This window comes from Malaclemys terrapin, chromosome 1 (assembly GCF_027887155.1).
Source record: "Malaclemys terrapin pileata isolate rMalTer1 chromosome 1, rMalTer1.hap1, whole genome shotgun sequence".
NCBI classification, from domain to species: Eukaryota; Metazoa; Chordata; order Testudines; family Emydidae; genus Malaclemys; species Malaclemys terrapin.
Window position 1 is genome coordinate 280,033,209 of NC_071505.1, and position 14,897 is coordinate 280,048,105.

General features: G+C 39.6%; 1 protein-coding gene across 5 annotated transcripts in view; it reads left to right on the plus strand.

Moving 5' to 3' along the window:
* Window positions 1-14,897, plus strand: part of PCDH9 (protocadherin 9) — an 896,526-nt gene that overhangs the window by 367,469 nt on the left and 514,160 nt on the right. The window lies entirely within an intron of this gene.

Genomic DNA, 14,897 nt, shown 5'->3' on the forward strand with positions numbered 1-14,897 from the left:
AGGCAAACTCAACATACAATCTCTTCCATAAACTAATCAAATTCAGTCTTGAAACCTGTGAGGTTTTTTGCCCCCACTATGCCTCTTAGAACGCTGTTTCAGACCTTCACTCCTCTGATCGTTAGAAATCTTTGTCTAATTTCAAGCCTAAACTTGTTGATGGCCAGTTTATATCTCTGTTCTTGTGCCAACATTTAAATTATATTACTCATCTGTCTCTGATGTATTTATAGAGAGCAATCATATCTCCCCTCAGCCTTCATTTGGTTAGGGTAAATAAGCCAAACTTCTTAAGTCTCCTCTCAAATAAAGGTACACCATTTCTCTGATCATTCTACTAGTCCTTTTCTGCACCTGTTCCAGTGTGAATTCATCTTTCTTAAACATGGGAGACAAGAATTACACACAGCATTCCAGATGAGGTCTCACCAGTGCCTTGTATAATAACACTATCATTAATGGAAATATCTTGCCTGATGCATCCTAGGATTGTATTAGCCTTTTTCATGGCTGCATCACACTAGTGGCTTATAGTAGTCTGTGGCTGATCAATACACCCAGGTCTTTCTTCTCCTATGTCACTTCGAACTGATATGTCCCCAGCTTCTAGCAAAAATTCTTGTTGTTAGTCCCTCAGTGCAGGACTTTGTGCTTTTCATTATTAACATTTCATTTCTATTACTCCTGTTTTTAAGGTCATCCACATCTTCTTGTAGGATATTTCAGTCCTCCCTGGCATTGGGAATAACTCCAACTTTGTGTCATCCACACATTTATTAGCACCCTCCAACTTCTTGTGCCAAAGTTATTAATGAAAATGTTAAATGAGATTGGTCCCAAGACTGATCCACTAGAACTCCACTAGTAACCTTCCTCCAGCCTCACAGTTCACATTTCAGTATGATCCATTGAAGTCTCCCTTTTAGCCGGTTCCTTATCCACCTCGTATTCTTATATGAATTATCATATTAAATCCCCATCTTCTCCAATTTAACGAATAATTTCCTATGTGGAACTGTATCAAGTGCCACAATGAAATCCAAATAAATTAGACCTATTGCCATAGGCGCCGACTCCGTGGGTGCTCCGGGGCTGGAGTACCCCCCCCCCAATAGCCGATGCTCTCAACCACTGTCAGGTCCTGCAAATCAGCTCCTTCCCCTCCCTCCCAGCACCTCCCGCCCACCAGGAATCAGCTGTTCAGCAGTGGGCAAGAGGTGCTGGTGGGAGGGGCGGAGCGAGGGGAGGGCATGATTGGGGGAGGGGGCAGAGTAAGAAGAGGCATGATAGGGGTGGGCCCTTGGGTGAAGGGGTGGAGTGGGGTGGGGTCTGGGATGGAGCGGGGGGTCGAGCATCCCTGAGAAAATGAGAAAGTCAGTGCCTATGCCTACTGTATTTCCTTTGTCTACAAAATCAATTATCTTCTCAATCTACCTTTTGTTAAACTATGTTTTTGTTTTATCCCAATTTCTGTTCACCTCGATGTCCTTAATTATCTCTTTCAAAGAAATTTCTAAGTTCTTGCATACAATTTAAGTCAAACTAACGAGCCTCTAGTTTCCTGGATCACCTTTTTTTCCCTTTCTGAAAAATAGGCACTGTATTAGCAATTCTCCATTCATAGGGCCTGACCCCTGAGTTTACAGATTCATTAAAAATTCTTGCTATTCAGCTTAAAATTTCATTTGCCAGTTCCTTTAATATTCTTGGATGGAGATGATCCAGGTGCCCCGATTTGGTCCCATTAAATATTTGAATTTGACTTCCACCTCAGATATTGTAATTTCTACTTTGACATCCTCATGTCCATTAGCCAACCTGCCATTACCCCTAAGAACTTCCTTACCGTCATTAAAAACAGAGGCAAAGTAATTTAGAATTTGAGCCATGCCTATATTATTTCTAATCTGCATCCTATTCTCAATTCCCACATTTCAAATCATATCATAATGCCACTGTATAAATCCATGGTATGCCTACACCTTGAATACTGTGTGCAGTTCTGGTCTATTAAAACTGGAAAAGGTACAGAGAAGTGCAATGAAAATGAATGGAACAGCTTCTATACAAGGAGAGTCATCTCTTTTATTAATCTAAGGGGGATATGATAGAAGTGTATAAAAATCATGAATGGTGTGGAGAAAGTCATTAGGGAAGTGCAGTTTTCCTTTTCACATAACCCTAGAACCAGGGGTCACCCAATGAAATTAATAAGCAGCAAGTTTAAAACAAACATAAGGAAGCACTTAACACCCAGTCAACATGTGGAATTCATTGCTAGGGGATGTTGTGAAAGCCAAAATTCTAACTGGATTCAATAAAGAATTAGATCAGTTCATGGAGGATGGGTTCATCAATGGCTATTAGCCAAGATGGTCAGGGACACACCACCATTCTCTGGATGTCCCTAACCCTCCAACATCCAGAAGCTGGGACTGGACAACAGGGGATGTATCCTGTGAAACTGTCCTGCTCTGTTCATTCCCCTTGAAGCATCTGCTACTGTCAGAAGACAAGATACTTGGCTAGATGGACCATAGGTCTGACCCCAGATGACTGTTCATATATCTCTGTTATGCATCAACAGAGAAAGTACTGGCAACAGAAGAATGCAGCCTCCTGCCCAAGAATGCTTGCTTAAAGCATTATGGTTATGTAAGCCATAAAGGCTACAGAGGCATTGGACTATGTGCTGTGAGAAGTAGCTCTTGCCAAACCTTTAACCCCCATCAACAGCAACATCCAGTTGTCCCCATACTGCATCCACCAAATTGACTGAAGAAGTGAGCAGTGGGATGGGAAAAAAGCAAACCCCCTAAACAAACACATCTTTTTATGTCCGTATGTAGCTGCCTCTGGAGTAACAAGCCAGCCATAACTTGGCCCTTAAATTCTGAATTGTTAAGGTTAGGGATGGTCTTTTTTAGATTCCTGTAAAATTATGTACAAATGTAAGCTGTTACATAAAAATAACTGTTGTTTCTTCTGCCCACGCACTATGGGTCCTATCTGACCTCCTTTACTCATTACTCTCCCAAAATTCCCATTAACTTCATTGTAATAAGTAAGTCACAAATAGAGTTGGGAGAAGACAAGGGGGAACAAAAGTTCAAAGAATAACATTTCATATTTTAAATGAATACGCTTCAGTGTGTTCTTGTCTGGAGGGTTAGGGCACCAGAATTGTTTCTTACTATTGTTCTGTTCAGTCTCTTTGGTGCAAAAACAGAGACACTTTGGGAATTTGTTGTGCTTGTATCATCACAGCTTATCTCTTAGACAGCAGTTTAAAAGTTCATCTTTCACATGCACTGCAGAAAACAAATAAAAGTAGAACTCTGTCCAGACATTCAAACAGCTTGAGAGCTCAGCTTTCAAGAGCTTTTCACCTGAAAATGGGTCTTAGACTTGTGAGTTCACCTGCAATTGTTGAGCCTTAAATCTACAAGTTTTTCAAAGAGCTTTGCACAACTCTTGGATTCTTATATCTCCTCCTAGAAGTTTTCTGAAATGGATGTTTCCTGACATTGATTATACACTAGAGGAGACCTACATCTGTCTTCCCAATCCGGTAGTGAACAAATAATGTAAACTTGAAGACTGCTTGACAGTAAGATCTTCATGTTCTGTTCATAATAAAATGCCATTCAAGAAAGTATGTGCTGTCATATTGGTACTGGAAATATGCATTCCTTTAGCTCTACATTATGAATCAAATGAAAATACTTGGTGTGTGTGTGTATCAGACAGAGAGAGAGGGAGAGAAATCTATAGTTGATTGCCTGACATTATAAAACTACATTTACAGTTACTTATAACTTTACCAAGCTTTCACCATTTGCGCTGAAATTTTCCATGACGGGTGCCTGCCTCAGGCTGACATGTATTTGGGAAAATTTCATTTAAATTGTTTCCGTTGTTTCCAAGAATGGGGCTGGGGGAAAACTGTTTTGCCCATGTTAAAAATAAAATTTGTACAGCCATTTTGTTGAGAAGTTCTATTGCTTCCATGCTCTGGCATAAGGGTGGCAGGGGTGCTACCTTGGTGTCATGGTCTGCCCCAGGACTCCTGCTGCCCCTCTCCTGACTGGCTCCCTGGTAGGGGCCCTTGATTGTCAGTCTTGAGACTGTCAATAAGAATATCTTGCAGGCAGAACAGAGAGGACACGGGCTGTTGGAAGCAGGACAAGGCTGGGCAGGTTCCTGGGGGGAGGCCTGGCGCAGAAGCTGTTTGCCCCTCTCCCCACTCAAATTGTTCCCCATGGCCTCTCGTTCATGATGATGGGGGTGGTGGAGTCAAAATTGAGTGGCATAGCACCCTGGTATGCAGGGAGGGGGAGCAGTGCTGCTGAGGCTTGTCCTTATAGCCCCAGCATTGTGTTGGGTGAATGTTGGGGACAAAATTAAGTAAGAGGCATTCTGACCTGGTATGCATGCCTGTGGGGCCAAATCTGAGTGAGCAGTGGGGCAGCCAGCACTGACCCTCCTCACCAATGCCAATGGGAGGTCCCAATGCTGATGCCTTGGCATGGTGCCACTCCCAAGGGTATGCACCACGAGTGTGGCTGTAGGCACTACTGGTCCTTGTAAAAATCTGCCAACATTTGAGCAAGGCTGAGGTTACCTCAATTTTCATACTTTCTAACTTTTGAGCACTTTTTTTTTTACACACTCACTCACTCACTCACTCTCACACTAAGTTAAGGCTAATGGTCCCCCAAACCCGTTAACTCTGTCTACACATGAGTCAGACTGGTGGGGGGGAATGAAAATAAACTGATTTTTAAAGATAAATTAACCTGGGTTCACAAACACTAACATGTCTTCATCATAATAGCATAGCTACTGCACAATGGTAAAGCTAGTGAGCTCCCTATACCCACGCTGTATGCCAGATTTAGCACATAGTTTTTACATAATTGAAATGGAATAAGTCACTGACATTTTCAATTTGTCTAGATTTGGCCAGTGAATGTCCAATGCTTTGTTGTAACAATACTTCAGGGCCTGTCCTGCAAACCCTTAGTTATGTGAATTAATAGTCCCTTGATATTTATGTGATTATTCATGTAATGACTATTCACATGAGTTAAAGGTTGGGCCCTAAGATGCCTTTCATAAAAATATGGGTGTGATGGACAGTATTTATCAGGCATGTATATGAATGCTAATGCTGCAGGTATATGATTTTCATAGACTGTATGCTTCTAATATATAAAATGTTAGGGAACCTTAAATATAGGTGGTGTTTCCAGCTCTGCCTATAATGCAGCACTCGTAAAATTTGGAACCCTGAATTCATTACTAGGAAATATAGCAAAACCATATGAATACATTTGTTTTTCTGTTTGAGTGTTTCACATTTAGGGCCTCCTTTCAGTCACAAGGAAATCAGTGGAAAGGCTCATGTTGACTTCAGAGGGCTTTGGATCAGACCCTTACTAGGGTGTGTGTGTGTGTGTGTGTGTGTGTGTGTTAACACACACACACAAACACACCCCTCCTAGTAAGGGCCTGATCCAAAGATATATATATATATATATACACACACAAGCACCATGGCTGAAACATGGCAGACAATAAAGAAGAGCCTGTCTCATTGAGCAGGTTGTGTGTAAATATTGTCCGAGGGAAGTTTTTGCGCCTATCAGGGGGGTGAGAAATGTGTTCACTGAACAGCAGAATTTCTTTAAAGCAGAAATTCTCTGGACATAGTGACACCTATAACCCCATCCCAGTCAGCAGTAAACACAGGCTATTGAACAGATGCTTTCTTGGCTAGCAATCAAACTTCTTTAGCAGAGCTTCTTTTGTGTATACACTCCCATCTGAGCTAATGGAATACTGACAACATGTTTTCTAAAGAAAACCTATGTATGAGAAAATTGCTTAGACATGCACAATCTCTGTTCATGGGGCTGTCAAGGACTTGTATTGATGCTTGATGGTATATTATTAACATGCTTACAAAACTAATTTTAAAGGCAGTGGAGCAATGCTGTTTATACTATTTGCAGTAATATTACCATTACTAATTACATTATATTGTTATACTCACTGATACAAATCAAATACTGGTAACGTCAGGATTAGTGTAGGATGGTAGAACTAGCTGGTTTTCACACCCTTTGATTCAGCTTGGCACTGTCTCATCTTGGTACTTGTCATCTCTTTAAAAGAACCTGAAATGATGCAAATTCAGTTTGCTTTTATTTCATGTCCTTTATTTTCACCTTAGGATAAACTTCAGTTTTATAGAGCAGAACACTGTTAAGTCGACTGAAGGCCATTTCATTTATTTAAGAGAGCAGCCGTATTTATTGATGAAGTATAGTCTGGAAGGTGTTAATTTTTATTTTTCGTCTTTAAGGTCAGAAATAATGGGTGAATAATGTATAATGGGATCAACATACTTCATTTAAGGCACTTTAGTGTCCAGAGTGGAGCAGCCTGTACTGATTAAGTGGTCTGACTTTATTGACTACATTATTAAATATGAATTCTATTAAACTTAAGTACAGTCTTTTCCCCCCTTCAAATGTTAACATCAGTGCAAGTGCCAGGGTAAAACTCATGACATTTAGAAAGGAGAGAATCAGATAAGATTTACCAGAAACAGGATGTATGAATAATTGAAGAGGAACGTCTGTAACAATGCAGCTCCTTTAGATAAATCTTGACAAAATATTTTTCCATTTTGTGATGAGAAAAAGTTGCCAAGGGAGGGTTCAATCAATTGTTCCTTAGGCACTGTAATCAGAACAATTTCTGAGGTTTCTTTCTGAGATTTGATTTATCTCCCCTATATCCCAAGGGTCGTCAGTATGATTGCTTTGGCGCTACTATTTATGGTGGCAAAACGAAACCTGTCACAGTAGACTCTGCATATCCTCGTTCCTGGATCAGAAGTACATCCCTACTTTATCTGATAATGAAGGGTAATTCACATACTATGACTGTCTTTCTCTCTCTGTACCATCCGTGCACACCGTCCAAGGTTGTCACTCACTTTGTATCTGGAAATGACCCTGCTACCTCTGTAAATGAGATCCAGGAAGTCTGTCTGTACATTTTTGTTCTCAGCTGGAATTCTAGCTCATGGTACAAAGTAGAGTCAATGCACTAAACTGGGATAAATTAGATCATTGAGTCATGGTGCCAGTTTTACAGCTGAATCCTGGCTTCCTTTGGGGTTCTAGCAAAATGTAGCTTTTCATGCCTGATATTCTTCCTATCACATTGCAGCCCTCTTCTGAGGTGTAAAGAAATGACCTTTCTCTTTTTCAGCATAGCAAATCGCTTCTCTGAATGCGAGAGAAAGAGAGATTGCTATTGCTTCTGAAGGGATAAGATTCTCTTGAAGAATGTGCTGCTACTACTATGGGTAAAACACCTGGGGGGAGGGAGCTATGGGGAGTGTATAGTCTCCAAGGTGTGCTCCTTTTTTCTTTTAGGGCATTTGGGTTTGTCAGTGTCTTACGGTGTCAAAAGCTTTTCCTGACTGCTGATATGCCTTCAAATAGCAGATCTGTATATAGCCTCCACTGCTTCCAATTTTAAAGGAATCTTATACTAGTGAAAGGTGATGGATTTGACAGCACTGGAGGCTGAAGTTCTTTGTTTATCCCAGGTGTAGTACAGTGCACAGCAATGCAAACTTCTCCACGCTGATGCAAGAGTGTATGTCACCCCTGATCTTGAGGGTAAGTCTCAGGGGGCTAGAGAGCAGTTTGAATCCTTCACCTCTTTTTGCCTGAGACTACCAACAAGCATGCCATTTGTGATTGTGTCTTTTGGTATCTAGAATGCATCGCTTTTGAAGCAGATTGAAAACACCAATGTATTTCACATAGTACCTCACAGTATCTGCTTGGCTGGAACACAGTTTATTTTTGTTCATAGAGGGCCAAGTCTTGCAGCCCTTCCTCAGTCCTTAAATAATATCAGACTGTCAGAATGTCACCCTTAAAACATATCTTTGTTGGGACCTGGTATGGACAAAGAAAACAGACATGTAATATGCCAAGGATGAGGTAAAGCAGTTCATAATTGCTGAATTTAGGTATTAGCTGTCAGATCAAAGGCTAGTCCTGACCCATTTAAGTGAAACGGAGTTTTGCCATTGACTCAATAGCAGTCTCCAAGTCCATGTGCCCAGTGTTATATTTTGTAACAGTGTGTTACTAGATAAGTGTGTTAAATCCTGTTAAATTAACATTTAAATATAATGTGGAGATATACCTATCTCATAGAACTGGAAGGGACCTTGAAAGGTTGAGTCCAGCCCCCTGCCTTCACTAGCAGGACCAAGTACTGATTTTTGCCCCAGATCCCTAAGTGGTCCCCTCAAGGATTGAGCTCACAACCCTGGGTTTAGCAGGCCAATGCTCAAACCACTGAGCTATCCCTCCCCCAAATAAATATCTGTGGCTCATCTCATCTAATGGATAGAACCAGGTTGCAAAAGCAAAACAACAAAAATCCCATAATCCACAGCTAAGATGTTATTGTGTAGGTATATTTAACCTGGATCTAATTCTTTAAAGGGTAAACTAAAAATAAACAAGAAATCCTTAGTTGAGAATTACCAAGTGTGGCCCTTTGGAATTGAATGTATGTAGGTTTCTTGTGCCCCAAATAAGCTAAAGCCTCAAAATAACTTTCACATGTATTATTTATTCAGTGCCACAGGTGTGATGAAGCTTTCCACACCTAAAAATACCCCCCAAAAAACAAACAAACAAAACAACCCTCATTCCAGGAGTTTAGTCTTAATTAGATATTACATAGACAATAAACAAATGTGAAAAGGGGGCATAAGAACAGAAGGGTTGCAACAGTGGAAGATCTTGAGAGAAACTTTCTACAGACAAGTTTAGGCTTGAAATTAGGCGAAGGTTTCTAACTATCAGAATAGTGAAATTCTAGAACAGCCTTCCAAGGGGAGTAATGGTAGCAAAAAACCTAGCTTAGGGCTGCCAATTTTGGTTGGACATATTCCTGGAGACTCCAGGCCAAACCTGCAGGGTTGGCAACCCTAAATAGGCTTCAAGACTGAGCTTGATAAGTTTACGGAGGGGATGGTTTGATGAAACTGTCTACAATGGCATATGGCTGATCTGTGATTGCTAGTAGCAAATATCCCCAATGGCTGGTGATGGGACGCTAGATAGGGAGAGCTCTGAGTTACTATATGTTCGGTCTTGCCAAAATGCTCAAGGTCCAAGTGACTACCATATTTGGGGTTGGGAAGTAATTTCCCCCTGAGTCAGATTAGCAGAGATCCTGGGTTTTTAGTTGGTTAGTTTGGTTTGTTTGTTTGTTTGTTTTTGCCTTCCTCTGCAGCATAGGGCAGGAGTCACTTGCAGGTTTAAAAAAAATGTAAATGGTGATTTCTCTGTAACATGAAGTCTTTAAATCATGATTTAAGGACTTCAGTAACTCAGCCACATATTATGGATCTATTAGAGGAGTGGGTGTGTGAGGTTCTGTGGACTGCAACATGCAGAAGGTCAGACTAGATAATCATGTTGGTCCCTTCTGGCCTTAAAGTCTGAGTCTGTGTTTGTATTGTCTTAGTTTCTCTTTAGGTTTTAAAAGCAATTAACATGACACTTTATGGTGTCTGGAATGAAGGTTGGGTGTAGATCAGCAATGTAATGCTGAGTAACAGAAATAACCTTCAAGGAAGATTTATAGAGTGTCATGGCTAGGGTGACCAGATATCCCGATTTTTATATGGACAGTCACAATATTCAGGGCTTTGTCTTATATAGGCACTTATTACACCCCACCTCCTGTCCTGATTTTTCACACTTGCTATCTGGTCACCCTAGTCATGGCCGAATACAGAGTCACACGTAGGAGACTCATAACACACTCTGAAAGTAGAACTTGGATCATGATGCTTCTTCTGTAGTTCAGATGCTTCTCACAGATCTCCAAAGCAGATCTCCACTTTGATATTTTCTCTTCCATAACTGCCATTCCCACCAATGTGAAACAATCACAGGCAATTTCTTGATAGGCAATAGGTCACAGAAAAGTTTATTAGTGAAAAATGTGTTTGAGTCCCTTTGACTTGTCTTTAACACAGTGAGTCGGTGTGTTTGTCTCTTTGAAAACAAGCAACTTTGAATGAGTGGCTATCTGCTGCACGTGATTTGTTCCAAGATAGCAGTGGTGTTCATGATAAGTCACAACTGATTTCACATTTATCTGTGGAGTTGGGTTCTTTTAATGTACAACAGTTTTGATGGCTTTCCAAGTTTTTGTACACTAAAATACTGCAATTTCTATAGCCCAAACTTGGTTGTTTTTTCCCTTGCACAGTGGGGTCCATTCCTCCCTGAACAAACAAACAATAAAGGCAAGCTGCAAGCGAGAGAATGATGAAGACCGTGTAGGTCGTGCCAATTGGCATACACAGGGGCAGAATAAATTGTCCAAGGACTTATCTGATGCTCTTTCCTTGAATTAAGTGTTTATTATGGAGGTATTTTTGTGTGTATCAAAATGTCAGGGCACAACTAAATTCAGGTTCCTTGATTTATTATTTTTCCTTCTTTCTTGGATCCTTTATTTCCTTGACATAAATAAAGGGGAATATTTAACTTTCTGCTCTGTTTTTGACAAAGGTCTCCTTCCATGAAGATGATTTTACATCTGCTTATAAAGGACTAGTCCTGTGTAGGCACAGAACTACCCCTGTGAGTGCATGAATTTTAACACCCATCTGAAGACGCTGAAGGACTGCAATGTGGCTTAGCCGCACTGGAGTGTAGGGGTGAATGAGGAAGAGAGTCTCTGTGCACACATACCTATGAAAGGGACTGGCCATAATCTGGCCTAATGTCTCGTCTTAGACGATTGTATAAAATGCCTCTTGGTTTTACTAATTATTATATTTTAATTTTATTTCTTTTATTGTATGTGGGGCCATACCCTACAGAATTTACTGCTAGGGAAGCAGGATCTGTCTTCAGAGTGATGATATCATAGTTGATGCCAGTAGATAAGTACAAAACAGACATTAGATTCCTGAAAATTAAGGGCCTGATTCTGCAAGACTATATTCACACAGGTAGTGCTGTTGATTTCAGTGGGAATTGTCGAGATGACCAACACCTCCAAAAATCAGGTCACTTATTTAGATGTCTAAAAATAGATTTTGATTTTTCATTTGAGGCTTCAGGTTGGAAAATTGTGACTTGCCTAAGAGCACACAGAAATCTCTGGCAGAACTGGGAATAAAATCCAAAGGCTTGTCTGCATCGTGCCTTAGTCTGGGATGTAAATTTTAATGTGCACTAACATGTCACACCCTGCTGCTGTGCACTGAAAGTTTTCTAGTGTATATTAACATAGCACAGTTTGAAACAGGGCTACATAATATGCACTAGGGAACTTTTAGTGCATGCCAGCAGAGTCCACATGGATGGTTAGTGTGCAACACTCCAGTGCTCATTAGAAATTATACTTCATCTGTTATGCATTAAGGCACTGTGTAGACAAGCTCCAAGTCTCTAAACTCCCTTATCCTATCCATTAGCCAGACAGTGTCGTCTATCTCACCTATTTCCCTCTAAATCTGCAGAAGAGTAGAGCATGTGCTGCTCCACTTGATGACAGCGAGAGATACAAATTCAGCATTTTACACGTTTGCGCCATTAGCTTCAGTGGGGGTTTTGCCTGAGTAAAGACTTACATAGACATTTAGTTTGTGGAATTGAGGCTGCTAAACTCCAAAGGCATTATGCACACCTCTCTGTATGCTCTGGCTGAAGAGACCCAGGTTAAGACTTTCAGGTCTAGGTAGCCAACAGTTTTCAGCACCGAGACCTCTGTTGTGGAACTCCTCACCAGAGGAAGGAAGATTTGACAGTATTCGGATTAAAATCCGAAACTTGTCTTTTTGATTCAGATCTTCCTAATTCAGGATTGTGATTTCTTTTTTTAATATATTAAAAAATTCAAACTCTTACACATTTCTTGGATCCAGAGTGGGGGTAGGAGGGTGAAGGAACAGAAAACTCATATTTTGATAGATGGATGCATGGGGAAAATAAATATTTCAGACCTGATCCTGCTGTTCATACTCTAGCAACAGTTCCATTAATTTTACTGGGAACTTTGCTTGTTTATGGACCGCAAGATCAAGCTCCTTTAATAAACAAGAAAGATGCAGAATAATTAGAAATAAAGCATGGACAGGATTTTACTATGTATTAGATTTTTTTTTAGCTGACAAATGCATGATTATTGTGGGAGTTTTAGGCTAATCTGCCCTTACTCTTACTTTTGTGCATAAAGTGATGACACTGTAGACAGTTTTCATTACATTTTTCAGGTCTGTGGTTCAGTCTGCTCATTTTATTAGGAAATAGAGCAGTGGGCAGAGCTCCTTGATGTTATCTCCCTTGCTGTTGGATTGCAGTACATCACCCTTGATGCTGATTTTATGTCACTTCCCCCCAAATTGATATTCAGCCAGGATATTCTCCCAACCCTTCTGTTTGTAGATGCAGAATGTTAGATTAAATGGATTGCACGACTGTATTTCAGCTGAAGGATTTTGCTAATGTCAATTTATAAAAGCCAGGCACAGTCAGAAAGAAAAAGATTAGAAAACTGGACTGTGGTCTTCAGGTACAAATCTTACATGTTTTATAGTATTTTAAATTTTGCAGGCTTTTAAACGCCTACTGGGGAAGAAACTAGATATATTCAAGATCTCCTTGAACCTCGCCAGAACCTGAAAAGTGTCTGCTCTTTGACAACAACAACAACCATTCAAGGATTCTCATTACACTGTCAGGAGGTGACTGAGTCTTCCCTGTCCTGAACTCTAGGTTATAGGTCTTATCTGTGGCTATGACAGCCATCTTTAAACTATCCTTTACCATTTTTAACACAATGTTGTTGTTTTTTAAAGCCACTCTTTTTTTAGAGGTGTTTTATTTTTCATTACAATCAACCTCTCTAAGACTCTCCTCTCCTCTTGGGCTAGCTCTAATTTATCTGGGCAGGGAAGTAAAGTCCCTCTTACTCCCCTGTCTAGATGAAATGGGATCTTGCATCCCCAACCCTGTTGGGGCCAAATAGGTAGTACACAGAATGAAATAAGCTGCTTCACAGTGCAAAGGGAGATTAAAGGAGGAAGTGTACATTTGGGTCATAATTCATTCTCATATGCCTTCCGTTACTCAAGGCAGATTGTAAGGTTACAGTCTTTATATTTAATAAGCCCATATTATTTAACATTTGTTTCATTTTATAAATATTATTTTTCATATATTATTTGTATTGTTTTGTTTCATTATGGTTCATCATTTGTATTTTAATGAACTCTGCAGCGTCTTTACCTGGAAGGGGGAATATATTATTTTCTTATTAACATTACTGTTTTTATTATACTTCTTTACAAAATCATTTGTAGGAAACAATAATTCTGAAAGCTATCTAGAGGAGTTTTGATAGTTTAAGATAATGTACTTGATAACGTATGCCAAATTCTACCTTCAGATATATTCATATAACTCCTATCCAAGTGATTGGGAATTGCATACATTTATCTGAAGGCGGCATTTGGATTCTCCTCTCTGTGGTTCTACACCAGTGTAATTCCATTGACTTCAGCTGAGTTGCACTTGATTTATACCTGTATAAGTAGAAAGACAAACAGGCATAAAATACCAGCAAGAGAGGCAATCTTCTGAATGTGGTATGTATTTTAAGCCATTTTCAGTTGCTTTTATTTTTATTTTTTTTTGTTAAACTATATTTCTTAATCTCCATTGAGTGCACAAATACTTTTGATTCAAAGAGCATAAGAACCAAATAACAGGGTTGTTTTTTTTTTTTTTTTTGGTTTAAAGTGAGTTTTCTTTCAAATGAGGTGTTAGTTGGCAAAGAAAGGATCTCCCCACGTTAGTCAGAAACATCACATCAGGTATCAGAGGAGACTGCTTTCAGTGGATATAAATAGTTAAGAAGACATGCTGCTTTCAAGGCAGGGTTTTTCAAAAAGCTTTTCAGAACTGTGATATAACTCTCTAAGAACACAAGACTCACGTAAGATATCTGGGATATCTGCTGGGAGTACTTTGGAACAGACATGTGTTTTCCATTGGGGTTGACAACACTTTTTGATGTAAAGTTTTCTGATGTTCTTGCTTACCATATGATGATAAAGGAGTGGGCAAACAATTCTGAACAGAATACTAATGTCCTCCTTGAATATATTGCACAAAGATGTTTGTTTGGAATTTAGAATCATCACTCCGTAGAGAGTGGATTTGAAGTGATCCAAGTTTCCACATATGTTGTTCTTAATCTAATGTTAGCTGTCTAGGAAGGCCTTCTTTTCTAATAAAATAATAATTGAATATCTGAGAAACACAATACACAGAGAGGAGAAAATAAAAGAATATACATTTTTGGCTCCCCATTTGCTTCTCAAGTAGTATACATGATTTTTTTCCTGTTTACAACTGCTTAAAATTACTCTGGCACTACTGATCTGTTGTCAAAATAAATAACCCGAAGAGACATTTCCTAGAGTGATATGCAGCACCAAAAGATTCTGCAAACTTTTGGAACCCAGGAAACTTCTTCTCCACAGATGCTGTTTTTATCCCACACATATGGATTAATATCATTGTTGAGGTGTCCAAGTCCTACACCAAGAATGGGATTTGAACTACATAGTGCTATTTATATTCAGCAGTTAGTAACAGAGCATGAACATCCATTAATGCTCCCATATTAAACACAACTTTAATTGCAGTTTTAAAGATCTGCTGGTTTTGCTTTTTAGAGTCTCGGGGTTGATTTAATAATATCTTAATAAAAAGCTTAATAGTGCATTAAATTAAAAAATAAGTTTCTTCTTATTA